Source organism: Microcaecilia unicolor, chromosome 8 (genome assembly GCF_901765095.1).
Source record: "Microcaecilia unicolor chromosome 8, aMicUni1.1, whole genome shotgun sequence".
Taxonomy (NCBI): domain Eukaryota; kingdom Metazoa; phylum Chordata; class Amphibia; order Gymnophiona; family Siphonopidae; genus Microcaecilia; species Microcaecilia unicolor.
The window spans coordinates 191,399,635-191,413,073 of NC_044038.1; the positions used below are offsets into that span (position 1 = coordinate 191,399,635).

Consider the following 13,439-nt stretch of genomic DNA (forward strand, 5'->3'; position numbering starts at 1 on the left):
ACATATTGACAAAAATATGTCCTGGAGAAGTTATGACAGCTTTACTAGTAGTCATGCTCTATTGGCTGGAAGTTCAGAGAAAAATAAATGGGCAGACTGGATGGACCAGTTGATATGGGTTTGTATTGTAGATTTAACTAGGAGCGTAGGTGCTGAATCTCTCAGTGAGGGAGGGGAGGATATCTTAAACTGGAACTTAGCACGTAAAACATAGTTAGTAATACTATTGGATTGCTAGTTCAATCATGAATGTGCTGAGCAGCCTGGAGGGTCATACAAGTCTTTACCCTGCAATCATTTACTATGCTAACTACTCACCTTTCCAACTCTAAGCTAAGGTGAATTGCAGTCAGGTAGAGTTGGTTCTCCCTGCCCAAACAGTATATGATCTAAGAGTGTATATAAGGCAACAGTGAGTTATGGGTAAAGTCACAAGGAGCAATGGAGAGTTAAGGGCTAAGTCAGAAGTGGAAAAAGTGAGACTAAACTCTGGCTGCCATGGTTAACTGGCCACTGTTCTAACCACCTAGATGCTCATTCATTTGCCTCTTTCTGCTGCCATCTACTGTGTTACCCTGTTACTTAGCAAAATAAGCAATGCTGAATACAGAAGGCTACAAGTCAATTATATTGCACAACCACTAGCATTATACTCATACCCTCTGCAATGCTATATGACACTGCAGCTGAGGGATAGTGATACACAGAACAGCCACCTTGGGCAGGAAAGTGGCTACAGGCTGGTATCCTGCTGTCTCATTTTAAGTAAGCAGCTGCAGCAGCAAAGGTGACAAGCTCTCAAAAATACTCAATGCACCTAGAACAGGGCTGCTCTGCCTCTCTGCACCTATGTCCAGTAGTGGCAGTCAGCGTGGAGTCTGTGATTCAGTGAACACTCTTAGGCTCTGCCCCCTCCTTGCACATAGTTTCCTGTTGTGACATCCACCAGCGGTGGAGATACAGAAGTCCAATGTTCTACCTCATAACATTCTGGCAACAGATATATAACAATGACTCCATATACTACCTCATGGAATGGGATAGAAGATGCAAATGCATACTAGATGAAATAGCACCCTTAAGAACAAGATCTTCACGTAAGCATAACTCAATATCATGGTTCAATGATGAACTGAAAAGGCTAAAAACACAATCCAGAAAACTCGAACGAGCATGGAAAAACACAAAAGATGAACACACACTCAACACATGGAAACAATCATTAAGGAAGTACAAATATGGCGATAAGACAGACCAAAAGATCATACTATAAAACTAAAATAGGACAGATTACAAAGACACGAAGAAATTATACCAACTCGTGAACAAACTCCTAGACACCAACCTGGTCACTACATCGAACACAGATATCCCATCTACAGATAAACTTGCTAAGTATTCCAACGAAAAAATAGTAAACCTACGCAACATGTTACCTCAGGACAACACCGACATCAAAAACTTCCTTAACGAGTTGGACCCAACCACAGGAGAATATCTGGCTGCCCGTACCTGGTTAAATTTTGCCCTCACCGTTGATACAGTTGCACGGACAATCAGCAGGTTATCCAACACTCACTGTAAACTAGATACCTGCCTCAACTACTTAATGAAATCTGCCCCTGACAGCTTCATAGTAGACCTCACATCCCACCTAAACTACATGCTACAGCAAGGTCTCTTCCCAAAGGAAAATGGCAATATACTACTCAACCCGATACCAAAAGACACCAAGAAAAAAACCAAATGAAATCACTAACTACCGTCCAGTAGCATCCATCCCGTTGTCAGTCAAACTGATGGAAAGCATGGTAACCAAACAACTTACAGATTACATAAACAAATTCTCAATATTATACAAATCAGTCAGGTTTCCCCGCCCCCTCCACAGCACAGAAACAGTACTACTCACTCTCCTAGCCAAATTCAAGCAGGAAACAGCAATAGGCAAAAACATCCTCCTCCTTCAATTCGACATGTCTAGCGCATTCAACATGGTAAACCACAATATATTAATAAGACTACTAGATAAGTTCAGGATTAGTGGAAACATACTAAGCTGGATCAAGGGTTTCCTAACCACAAGAACATACCAAGTAATATCAAACTCAAACATATCATCACCATGGAAAGCAGACTGCGGAGTACCACAAGGATCACCGCTATCACCGATCCTCTTCAACCTAATGATGACCCCTCTAGCCAAGTCCTTATCCAAAACCAAGGCCTTAACCCCTTCATCTATGCAGACAATGTCACAATATACATTCCTTACAAATCTAAACTGACAGAAATCACCAATGAAATCACGACCAGCTTGAACATCATGGACTCCTGGGCAAATGCATTTCAACTAAAACTCAACAAAGAAAAAACACAACACAACGTGGACAACCCCACAATTATCAACACCCCAGATTACACCCTCCCTATCGCAGAGAGCCTGAAAATCCTCGGCGTTACATTGGACCACAACCTAACACTAGAGAGCCAAGTGACATCCACAACAAAAAAAATGTTCCATTCAATGTGGAAACTCAAACGAGTGAAACAATTCTTCCCGAGGGAAACATTTCGCAACCTGACACAACCAATGGTACTAAACCATGTAGACTACTGCAATGGAATTTATGCGGGATGCAAAGAACATTAAAGAAACTTCAGACTGCTCAAAACACGGCAGCTAGGCTTATCTTTGGAAAAACGCGATTTGAAAGCACAAAACCTCTCCACGAAAAACTACACTGGCTCCTAATCAAAGAACGCATTTCTTTCAAAATCTGCACTCTGGTCCACAAAATTATCTACGGTGAAGCCCTGGGATAGATGACAGACTGACCAACCTTCCAACTAGAAACACATCCGAATCTACACGAACGTACCTAAATCTGCAACTACCCAAGCTGCAAAGGACTCAAATACAAATCAACCTACGCACCCAATTTCTCCTATATAAGCACACAACTGTGGAACGCATTATCAAAAGCCTTGAAAACCACGTTCGACCACCTAAACGCTCGAAAAAAACTAAAAACTAACCTGTTTAGAAAGGCATACCCTACCAATCCATCATAAATGCCTGATCTCTGCAACTCAACAAACCTAAAGTACGAATTGGACATAACAACTCTTCCGTTGAACGATGCCCTAATGTGGCTGTGCCACATGAACTTTATCTTACCACATCACTTTGCATACTCCGGTGTGAACAAATACAAACTCCTCTCCGGTACTATGTAAGCCACATTGAAGCCTGCAAATAGGTGGGAAAATGTGGGATACAAATTGTAACAAATAAATAAATGAATAAATAAGCTACTGCGCTAGCAACCAAGCCAGTATTCTCTATCTCCAGCAGGCCAGATAGCAGCTCCTGTGCGATGTGGTGACTTCTGTGTGGCCTCTTGTCCGCTTGCAAGTTCAGTTGAGTTTGAGGTTGAGAATATCCTGTGCCTCAGGTGTAAACCTAGTGGTCTAGGTCCCTCCCTGCTCCCCCCATTGCCACTTCTACCTCCTTATCTCAGTCTTCCTTCTCTTTTCTCCTGCCTCTAATCTAAAAAAGCAGCCACTGCGGTTCCTTTTGAGAGCACTTGTACTGTGGGAAGATTGTGGGGGTTCAGTTCCTGGGAGGTCACGAGACTGGCTGTTTTCTGTGATTATATTTATTACTAGTAAAAAAGGCCCGTTTCCCGAACCAATGAAACGGGCGCTAGCATGTGGGTTTTTTTTTTGTGTGTGTGTATGTGTCCAGAGTTATTTGTGTGTGAGTGTGTGAGGGTGCGGTGTGTGTTCAGGTTGTTGATGTGTGTCTTTTTTTGTTTTGTTTTTTGCTTGGGGGATGTGCTGTGCTGTGCTGGCAAAGTGGGTTGGATTGGTGTGTGGCTTTGAGGGTGTGTTTCTGTTGTATTGTGTGTGTGTGGTTTTGTCTGTCAAGGAGGTTTGTGGAGGGGGGTCTTTCTGTTGGTGAAATGTAAATGTTGGTTGTAAGGGGGTCAGCCTTTGTTGAGTGTTTTTTTTTCCTTGTTTTTTTTTTTGTGTTGTGCTGAGGCAGCAGTGTTGGTTTTAGATGGGCGGAAGGTAGAGGAGCACGTTCTTTGTCTGTCGGTATTTTTTTGGCTGTTTCAGGGCTGCTGTAGGGGGAATGCTGGAAGAGAAATGTGCTGTTGGAAGCAGCGCCATCTTTTTCCATTGTGCTGGGGTTCTGGCATCCTGGAGGTGGGTGACGGCTTGCCGAGGACGGGGATGGTTGTTTTAAGTTGGCGGAAGGGAGAAGAGCACGGTCTCGAGCCGTCGGGGGGTGAATCCGGTATGTTTGGTCCATTTCAGGCGGCTGCAGGGTGAATGCTGGAAACATTTATGCGCTGCAGGAATCAGCGCCATCTTTTCCGGTGTGCTCGGGAATCCCCGAGGGTGGGAGACAGCTTGCCTGAGGCTGGAGATGGTTGGGCACGTCCTTGTCCACTTCGGCAAAAGGGGAAGAGGAAGGGGGTGGGGAGTTACCTGCAGCCGCCTGAGAAACCATGTATTTTTTGTTTTGTATTATTAGTTTGCATTTCTGTTGAAGAAAGAGTGGATGCCTTTCGAATGATGGAGGTGGTGCGTCGGTGTGCGGGTGTTTCGTTAGTTTTGCAGCCAGTCTCCAGCGATTCCTAGGCAGGGAAGGAGTACTCCTCCCCCTTCCTTGGGTCGCTGTTTGCTGCTGGCTGGGTCGCGGGTAATCCTTCCAGCTGGGTCGCAGCTTGTCCTGTTCGCCCACGTCCCAGATGGTGACGGGCACGTTGTTTTCCGGCTCCTCTGACTCCATGTCAAGCGATCCCAAATATAGTCTGTGCTATAGGCCCTCTGGCACTCTTCAGTACTGGCATTAGGCATTTAAAAATTTCTCCCCCCCCCTCCCCCGGTCTATTTTTGCACATACCCACAGCAGGAATATTCTTCTCTCGTTCCAGCGGTGGTTCTGTGCTCTCCGTGCTGCACAGATAATGAGCCATTCTGCTGGGGAATGCTCCTCCCTTATTGTCACGTAGTTTCCTCTGATTGGTCCGTCTTACGTTGCCTAGTGTTGCCTGGGAACGGTGTTGTGATGGTCCTTTGTGTTTCAGAATGTTGAGGGTGTTTTTTCTGATTGGTCCGTCATGCGAGGGCGGGGCAGAGAGACATGGTCAGTGTTGTGGCTTCACCACCATGAATCCATGAACCCTTCAGTGAGTGACTGAGTGACTTCAGAACGTTGTCTTCAGAACGTTGAGGGTGAGTTTTATTATAATAGATTCTCTGTGTCTGAGCCTATTAAGTCTTGAGCACGCTGCAGGGGTAAGCTCCTGGCCACCAGTTCTTGCACGCTTTGCTTTACTTCTGTGGACATGCCTACTTTGCCCATTCTCCGGGAGTTCAATCTGGCTGTGCTCAGTGAGGCTTCAGCGGCCATTTTGTCAGCGGGTTTGCTGCCTGCTACTGGGCCCCGGGATGTTAGTTTTGCAGGAGTAGAAGTCTCTGCCCTGCTGTTTTCAACTGAATTTGTTCATTACAATCAGGCCTTTTTCTTAAAGTCAGCTCAAGCTGCCTCTACTCCTTCCCCTCATGTTGCTTTTTGAGGAGCAGCTTCCTAGGAAACAACAACAAAAAAACTTTCCATTTTGCAAGATTTGGAGACTGTTACTCCTCAGGACTCAGAGGAGGTTTTATCTGTGTATTCTGACTGTCCTAGTTCTGCTGATGACCCTGAGAGACTTTTCAGAGACAGACAAGGGTAACATAGTAACATAGTAGATGACGGCAGAAAAAGACCTGCACGGTCCATCCAGTCTGCCCAACAAGATAACTCATATTTGATGATCCTACTGTAGCTAGGCTGTTTTGGAGAGCGGAGTTGATCACAAAATCTATGGAGGTTTTAAACATTTATTCCCCAGCTTCTCAGTCCTCTGGTCCTGCTCCATCTATTATGTCAAGTACTAAGAAACCTCCTGTACCTTTCTATATTCATAAGGCTACGCAGGAGCTTATTGCAGCTCAGTGAGAGACACCAGATTCTAACATCCAGGTGGCTCATGCTATGTCCAAATTATATCCCCTTCTGCCGTCTGATTTAGAGCAGTTTGCTCTACCTAAGGTGGATGCCCCTATTATGGTGGTTACTAAATGTATCACTATCCCTGTGAAGTTGGCACTGCATTAAAGGATATGCATGACCATAGGCTTGTCTTTCATGTAGCTGCATTACGTTCTCTGGCAGCAATTTCTTCTTCTTTTGTAGCCAGGGCTTCTTTATCATGGATTCAACAATTGTTCACATTGGACTCACCTCCAGACTTTTTCTCTACCCTAGAAGTGAGGTTGTCCTATTTGCCAGACTCTTTATGATAGTCTCCGAGCGTCAGCTAAGGGTATGGCGTGACGCTGGCTATGGTTCAGGCATTGGGATGCTGATGTGGCATCCAAATATCTGGCAAAGTTGCCCTTTTTGGGGGAAACTATTCTTTGGTGCAGTTTGGAGAAGATTATTAAAGACCGGGTAGATTCAAGGGTCCAGCAGCTACCTGAGGACAAGCCTAAGCCTCATCTCCAGGCGGCTGTCGCATTTTCTAGACTCCCTCCTCAAAGTGCCCTCCGCTCCCCCCCCCCCCCCCTTCACTCTCTCCTCAATCACTGGCTGACTACTTCTGCGATAAGCTGCAGAAGATCAACCTTGAATTCACCACCAAACCATCTCCTCCTCTTCACCCCATATCCCACTCCCTTAACCAACCAACTCAGGCCTCCTTCTCCTCTTTTCCTGCTATCACCGAAGATGAAACCGGCCATCTTCTTTCCTCCTCAAAATGCACCACCTGTTCCTCAGACCCCATCCCCACCAACTTACTTAACACCATCTCTCCTACTGTCACCCCCCCCCCCCCCCCATCTGTCATATCCTCAACCTCTCTCTCTCCACGGCAACTGTCCCTGACACCTTCAAGCAAGCTGTAGTCACACCACTCCTCAAAAAACCATCATTTGACTCTACCTGTCCCTCCAACTACCGCCCCATTTCCCTCCTACCCTTCCTCTCCAAGATACTTGAACACGCTGTTCACAGCCGTTGCCTTGATTTTCTCTGCTCTCATGCCATCCTCGATCCGCTTCAATCCGGCTTTCGCCCCCTACACTCGACAGAAACGGCACTTTCTAAAGTCTGCAATGACCTGTTCCTTGTCAAATCCAAAGGTCACTACTCCATCCTCATCCTCCTCGACCTATCCGCCGCTTTTGACACTGTCAATCACAATCTACTTCTTGCCACACTGTTCTCATTTGGGTTCCAGGGCTCTGTCCTCTCCTGGTTCTCCTCTTATCTCTCCCACCGCACCTTCAGAGTACATTCTCATGGCTCTTCTTCCACCCCATCCCGCTCTCTGTTGGAGTTCCTCAGGGATCTGTTCTTGGACCCCTTCTTTTTTAATCTACACCTCTTCCCTGGGCTCCCTGATCTCATCTCATGGTTTCCAATATCATCTTTATGCTGACGACACCCAGCTTTATCTCTCCACACCCGACATCACTGCGGAAACCCAGGCCAAAGTATCGGCCTGCTTATCCGACATTGCTGCCTGGATGTCCAACCGCCACCTGAAACTGAACATGGCCAAGACCAAGCTTATTTTCCCACCCAAACCCACTTCTCCTCTCCCTCCACTCTCTATCTCAGTTGATAACACCCTCATCGTCCCCGTCTCATCTGCCCACAACCTTGGAGTCATCTTCGACTCCTCCCTCTCCTTCTCTGCGCATATCCAGCAGATAGCCAAGACCTGTCGCTTCTTCCTCTATAACATTAGCAAAATTCGCCCTTTCCTCTCTAAGCACACCACCCGAACTCTCATCCACTCTCTCATTACCTCTCGCCTTGACTACTGCAACCTACTCCTCACTGGCCTCCCACTTTGCCATCTATCTCCCCTTCAGTCCGTTCAGAACTCTGCTGCATGTCTTATCTTCCGCCTGGACTGATATACTCATATCACCCCCTCTCCTCAAATCACTTCACTGGCTTCCGATCAAGTACCGCATACAGTTCAAGCTTCTCCTACTAACCTACAAATGCACTCGATCTGCAGCCCCTCCTTACCTCTCTACCCTCATCTCCCCTTACGTTCCTACCCGTAACCTCCGCTCTCAAGACAAATCCCTCCTTTCAGTACCCTTCTCCACCACCGCCAACTCCAGGCTCCGCCCTTTCTGCCTCGCCTTTGTACAGCGCTGCGTAACCCTAGTAGCGCTCTAGAAATGTTAAGTAGTAGTAGCCTTACCCCATGCTTGGAATAAACTGAGCCCATACGCCAGGCCCCCCTGCCCATCTTCAAATCCTTACTCAAAGCCCACCTCTTCAATGTTGCCTTCGGCACCTAACCACTGTACCTCTATTCAAGAATTCTAGTCTGCCCCAACTTGACATTTCGTCCTTTAGATTGTAAGCTCCTTCGAGCAGGGACTGTCCTTTTTGTTAAACTGTACAGCGCTGCGTAACCCTAGTGGCGCTCTAGAATTTTAAGTAGTAGTAGTAGTAGGAAGGCTAGTGCTTCCGCTCAAAAGCCTCACTTTCCTCAGACTCAGTATTCCTTTCAAGGAAGCAAGAAGCAGTTTTCCACTTCCCTAAGCAGCTTTCCATCTTTGTATTCCTCACAATGACGGGGTCGAGGTTTACTCCTCATATGTAGGTGGGCAACTTTCCTGTTTTCACAAAGAGTGGACCACCATTACTACAGACCAATAAGTCCTCGATATTCTCCATGGCTACAAGCTAGAATTTTCAATGCCACTCGCAGATCTTTTCATACTGTCCCCTTGTGGCAGCTCTGCAAGAATTGGGCAGTGCTAACTAATTTAGTCTCATTAAGGCGACTGGGGGCCATTCAACCCATTCCTCTGGCCAAGAGGAACACAGGTCGATATTCCATCTATTTTGTCGTACCCAAGAAAGAAGTCTTTTCGCCCAGTTCTGGATCTCAGAGGGGTGAACAAGACTCTCAGCATGCTACACTTCAGCATGGAGACTCTTCATTCTGTCATAGCCTCAGTCCAGCCAGGCAAGTTTCTCACCTCAATGGACCTCAAGGTGGCTTATTTTCTTATCCCAATTTGGCCTCCTCAGAGGAAATTCCTCAAGTTTGCGATCCTGGGAGATCATTTTCAAGTTTTTGGCCACCCCACTGCAGCTTGCATATTTTCAAAAGTTACGATTGTGGTGGCAGTCTTTTTTCTCCAGCAAAGGATCCAGGAACATCCTTACCTGGACAACTGGCTAATTTGGGTGCCTTCACAGTACATAGACAGTCCCCATCTCTTTTTTCTGCGCTGGGTTGGGTGGTGAATTATAGCAAGAGTCATCTCACCCCTATCCAGACCATGGAGTTTCTCAGAGTGTGCTTCAATACCTAGAAGGGGAAGGTTTTCCTGCCTCAGTATTGTCAGCTCAAGCTCAAACAGCTAATTCTCAGGCTTCTCTCTCTTGCCTTCATGGGCGTGGGATTATGCTCAGGTTCTTGGTTCTATGGCAGTAACTTTGTATGTTCTGCTTTGGGCGAAGATCCACATGCAGCCCCTACAGTTGTCTCTGTTGAGCCAGTGGTCTCGGGGACTTACGACCAGCTGGTCCTGTGGACACCTCAAGCCAGATGGAGTCTGACCTGGTAGTTTCTCTCTGCACACACTCAGGCAGCACTGCTCTTATAGGCTCTCAGTTGGTGTGTTCTCACCATCGATGTCAGTCTCTCTGGATGGGGAGCCCATTATCTCCATCTCCACCACTCTGCACGGGCTGCTGGTCAAGAGTGGAGGCTTCCTGGTCCATCAACAGATTGGAAATTCGAGCTGCCTGGAAAGCTCTAATAGCATTTGTGCCTCTTCTTTGCTGGAGGCCGGTGCATGTGCTCTCAGATGTCGTCACAGCCGTGTCTTACATCAACAGACAAGGAGGAACAAAGAGCATCTCTAGCCCAGGAGGTGCGTCTTCTTTTTCAGTGGGCGAAATTGAATATTTAAGCGTCTCACATAGCGGGTTCACTGAACTCACAAGCGGATTTCCTCAGCAAAGTGTCTTTGGGCTCGGGGGGGGGGGGGGGGGGGGAATGGCAACTGTCAAAGACTGCATTTCGCCTCATTTTCACACAGTGTGGCCTTCCTGTTCTGGACCTCATGGGATCCAGACTCAATATGCAAGTACACAGATTCTACAGCCGCTTCAGGGATAAAGACTCCCTAGGAATGGATGCACTGGTACAGACTTGGCTGTCAGATGGTTTCCTTTATGTGTTTCTTCCATTGCCTCTTGGGGGAAGGATTTTGATTAGGATTGTGCATCATCCCAGAAAGGTTGTTCTTGTAGCTCCGGACTGGCCCAGACGTCCTCGGTATGCAAACCTCATCTGTCTTCAAATCACTCTGTGATTGACTCTTCCTCCACAGACGGGCTTATTGCATCAAGGTCCAATACTTAGAGGATCTCTTGGTCTTACAGCCTGGCTCTTTGAGAGGGTGTTACTGAGGAAGAAGGGTTACGTGGATGATGTTACTACTGCCTTGCTGCAAACACGAAAGCGGTCCACTTCTTCTTATGCTAGACTGTGGAGAACTTTTGAGAGCTGGTCTGAACAGAATGGTATTTTTCTATTTCGTACTTCCTTGTCTCAAATTTTATCCTTCCTTCAGGAGGGATTAAAAAAAAAAAAAAAAAAAGGCTTAGCTCTCAATTCGCTGAAGGTTCAGGTGGCAGCATTGGCATGTCAGAGGCAAGATACAGAATGCCTCATTGGCAGCTCAGCTCACCCTGATATAGTGCTATTTCCTCAAGGAAGTCACTCATCTGCGTCCCCCTCTCTGCAATATTTGTTCTCAGTGGAGTCTTCAAGTGGTTCTTAAGGCTCTTCAGTCAGCCCCCTTTGAGCCCCTTCGTTCAGCATCAAAGATCTAACTTTAAAGGCAGTATTTCTAGTTGCCATTTTGTTGGCACACAAAACTTCAGAGCTTCAAGCTCTCTCTTGCAGGGATCCCTTTCTTTGCTTTTCTGACTCAGGAGTTTCCATATGGACATTTCCATCCTTTTTGCCGTAGACTGTATCTCCTTTTTCATGTCAGAATGTTTCTTCCCTCTGTTTCCAGGAAGTCCTATTCTGCAGAATATGCTTCCCTGCGACTGTGGGCTGTGAAGCATGTCCTTAAGCACTCTCTGTTATCATTTATTTCATGCGGTCTGATCATCTTTTTGTCCTCTCTGCGGGACCCCAGAAGGGTTTGTCAGCCTCCAGAGCGACAGTGGCACAATGGCTTAAGGCAGCTTAATTCTTTAGCTTACATTCTGAGGGTCCGAGGGGCATAACTTCTCCCATACACGTCACGGCTCACTCAACCAGGTCTTTGGTGACTTCATTGGCAGAGCCTAGGGCAATTTCGTTGGCAGAGGTCTGTTTGTCAGTGACATGGTCTTCTTCTCATTCCTTTGTTAAGCATTACTGCTTGGATGCCTCTGCTCGAGCAGATGTTTCCTTCGGGGCCATGGTTCTCGCTGCAGGGATATCCCAATCCCTCCCCTCTTAAGGATTACTTTTGTATATCCCATTTGCCTGGACCGATCCTTGGGCCGTAAAAGAAGGAAAAGCAAAGATACTTACCTATAGCAGGTACTCTCCGAGGATAGCAGGCCTTATATTCTCACGTGGGTACTACGGCGCCATGCTGCCCGGTCTGGAGCTTATGACACACTCCACCGTGCTTGCGCGGGTGCTGCTACTGCAGTTAAATACTACAGCATAAAACCTTAGGAGTTGTCTCATTTTTTTATGCTGTAGTCTTTATGTCTTTAGATTGTAAGCTCCTTTGAGCAGGGACTGTCCTTCTATGTTAAATTATACAGCGCTGCGTAACCCTAGTAGCGCTTTAGAAATGTCAAGTAGTAGTAGTAGTAGGGTCCATTGTGTGGATCTCATGTGAAGGCGTGTCATGGGTGTCACATAAAACTGTGGAAGCCATGTAGCCCAAACATCTGCTGAGCTGTGACCTGATGTGAGGCTTGAACCTGGGAAGCCAGAGCGACTAGAGTGTCCGCTCTCTGTCCTGGGAGAAAAGTTTGAACCTGTTGTGTATCGAGGGCTCCAATGAATTCCAATTGTTGAGCTGGGCGAAGATGAGACGGGGTAATTTATAACAAACCCTTGTAACTCTAGCACCTGAATAGCCTTCTGCATGGACTCCAGAACAGTCCTCCCAGGTGCTCTTCACCAGCCAATCGTTGAGATACAAGAACACATGGGCTCCCAGTCTGCAAAGCGACGCTCTGACGTCCACTAGACATTAGTAAATACCCTGGGAGCTGAAGCGAGGCCAAAAGGCAACATGCAGTACTGGTAGTGATGTGTTCCCAGCTGAAATCGGAGATACTTCCAGTGGGCTGGAAGCAGTGCTTTTTTTGTGCCGGTACGCAACGGTACGGCGTACCGGCACCTTTTTTTTTTTGCTCCCCCCGCCCCGTGACGGACGCAGTGCCAGCCCCCATTTCCGGCCGCTGCTGCTTCTCCTGTTGAGCAGCAGCGGCCGCTACACAAAGAAAAAGATTAAACAAAAACTTCAAACCTGGCTGAAACGCAGCACCCTGGCACTGTAGACAGCCATTAGGCATTGGCTGTTGCCCCGCAGCCGCTCCTCCTCTTGCCTTACGTCACTGCGCTCCTCCGGGGTCTTCCTCCAGGGGCAGTGATGTAGAGGCAAGAGGAGGAGCGGCTGCGGGGCAACAGCCAATGCCTAATGGCTGTCTACAGTGCCAGGGTGCTGCGTTTCAGCCAGGTTTGAAGTTTTTTTTAAATCTTTTTCTTTGTGTAGCGGCCGCTGGGGGCTGGTGCCGCGGGAAACGTGGCAGGGAGAGGGAAACCAACAGAGGGAAGGATTGGGGAGAGAGGGGAAAACAGATGGAAGGATGGGGAGAGAGAGGGAAAAACAGATGGAAGGATGGGGAGAGAGAGAAAGAGGGAAAACAACAGTGGGAAGCATTGGGGAGAAAGAGAAAGAGGGAAAACAACAGAGGGAAGGATTGGGGGAGAGAGAGAAAAGAGAGAGAGGGAAAACAACAGAGGGAAGGATTGGGGAGAGAGAGAGAGAGGGAAAACAACAGAGGGAAGGATTGGGGGGAGAGAGAAAGAGAGAGGGAAAACAACAGAGGGAAGGATTGGGGGAGAGAGAGAAAGAGAGAGAGGGAAAACAACAGAGGGAAGGATTGGGGAGAGAGAGGGAAAACAGATGGAAGGATTGGGGTGAGAGGAGAAAAACAGAGGGAAAAACAGATGGAAGGATGGGGAGAGAGAGGGAAAACAGATGGAAGGATTGGGGAGAGAGGAGAAAAACAGATGGAAGGATTGGGGAGAGAGAGAAAGAGGGAAAACAACAAAGGGAAGGACTGGGGAGAGAGAGAAAGA

At 47.3% G+C, this 13,439-nt stretch overlaps 1 protein-coding gene across 1 annotated transcript in view; it reads right to left on the minus strand.

The window, feature by feature from the left end:
* Nucleotides 1-13,439, minus strand: part of HM13 (histocompatibility minor 13) — a 98,192-nt gene that overhangs the window by 1,316 nt on the left and 83,437 nt on the right. The gene's annotated exons all lie outside the window — the stretch shown is intronic.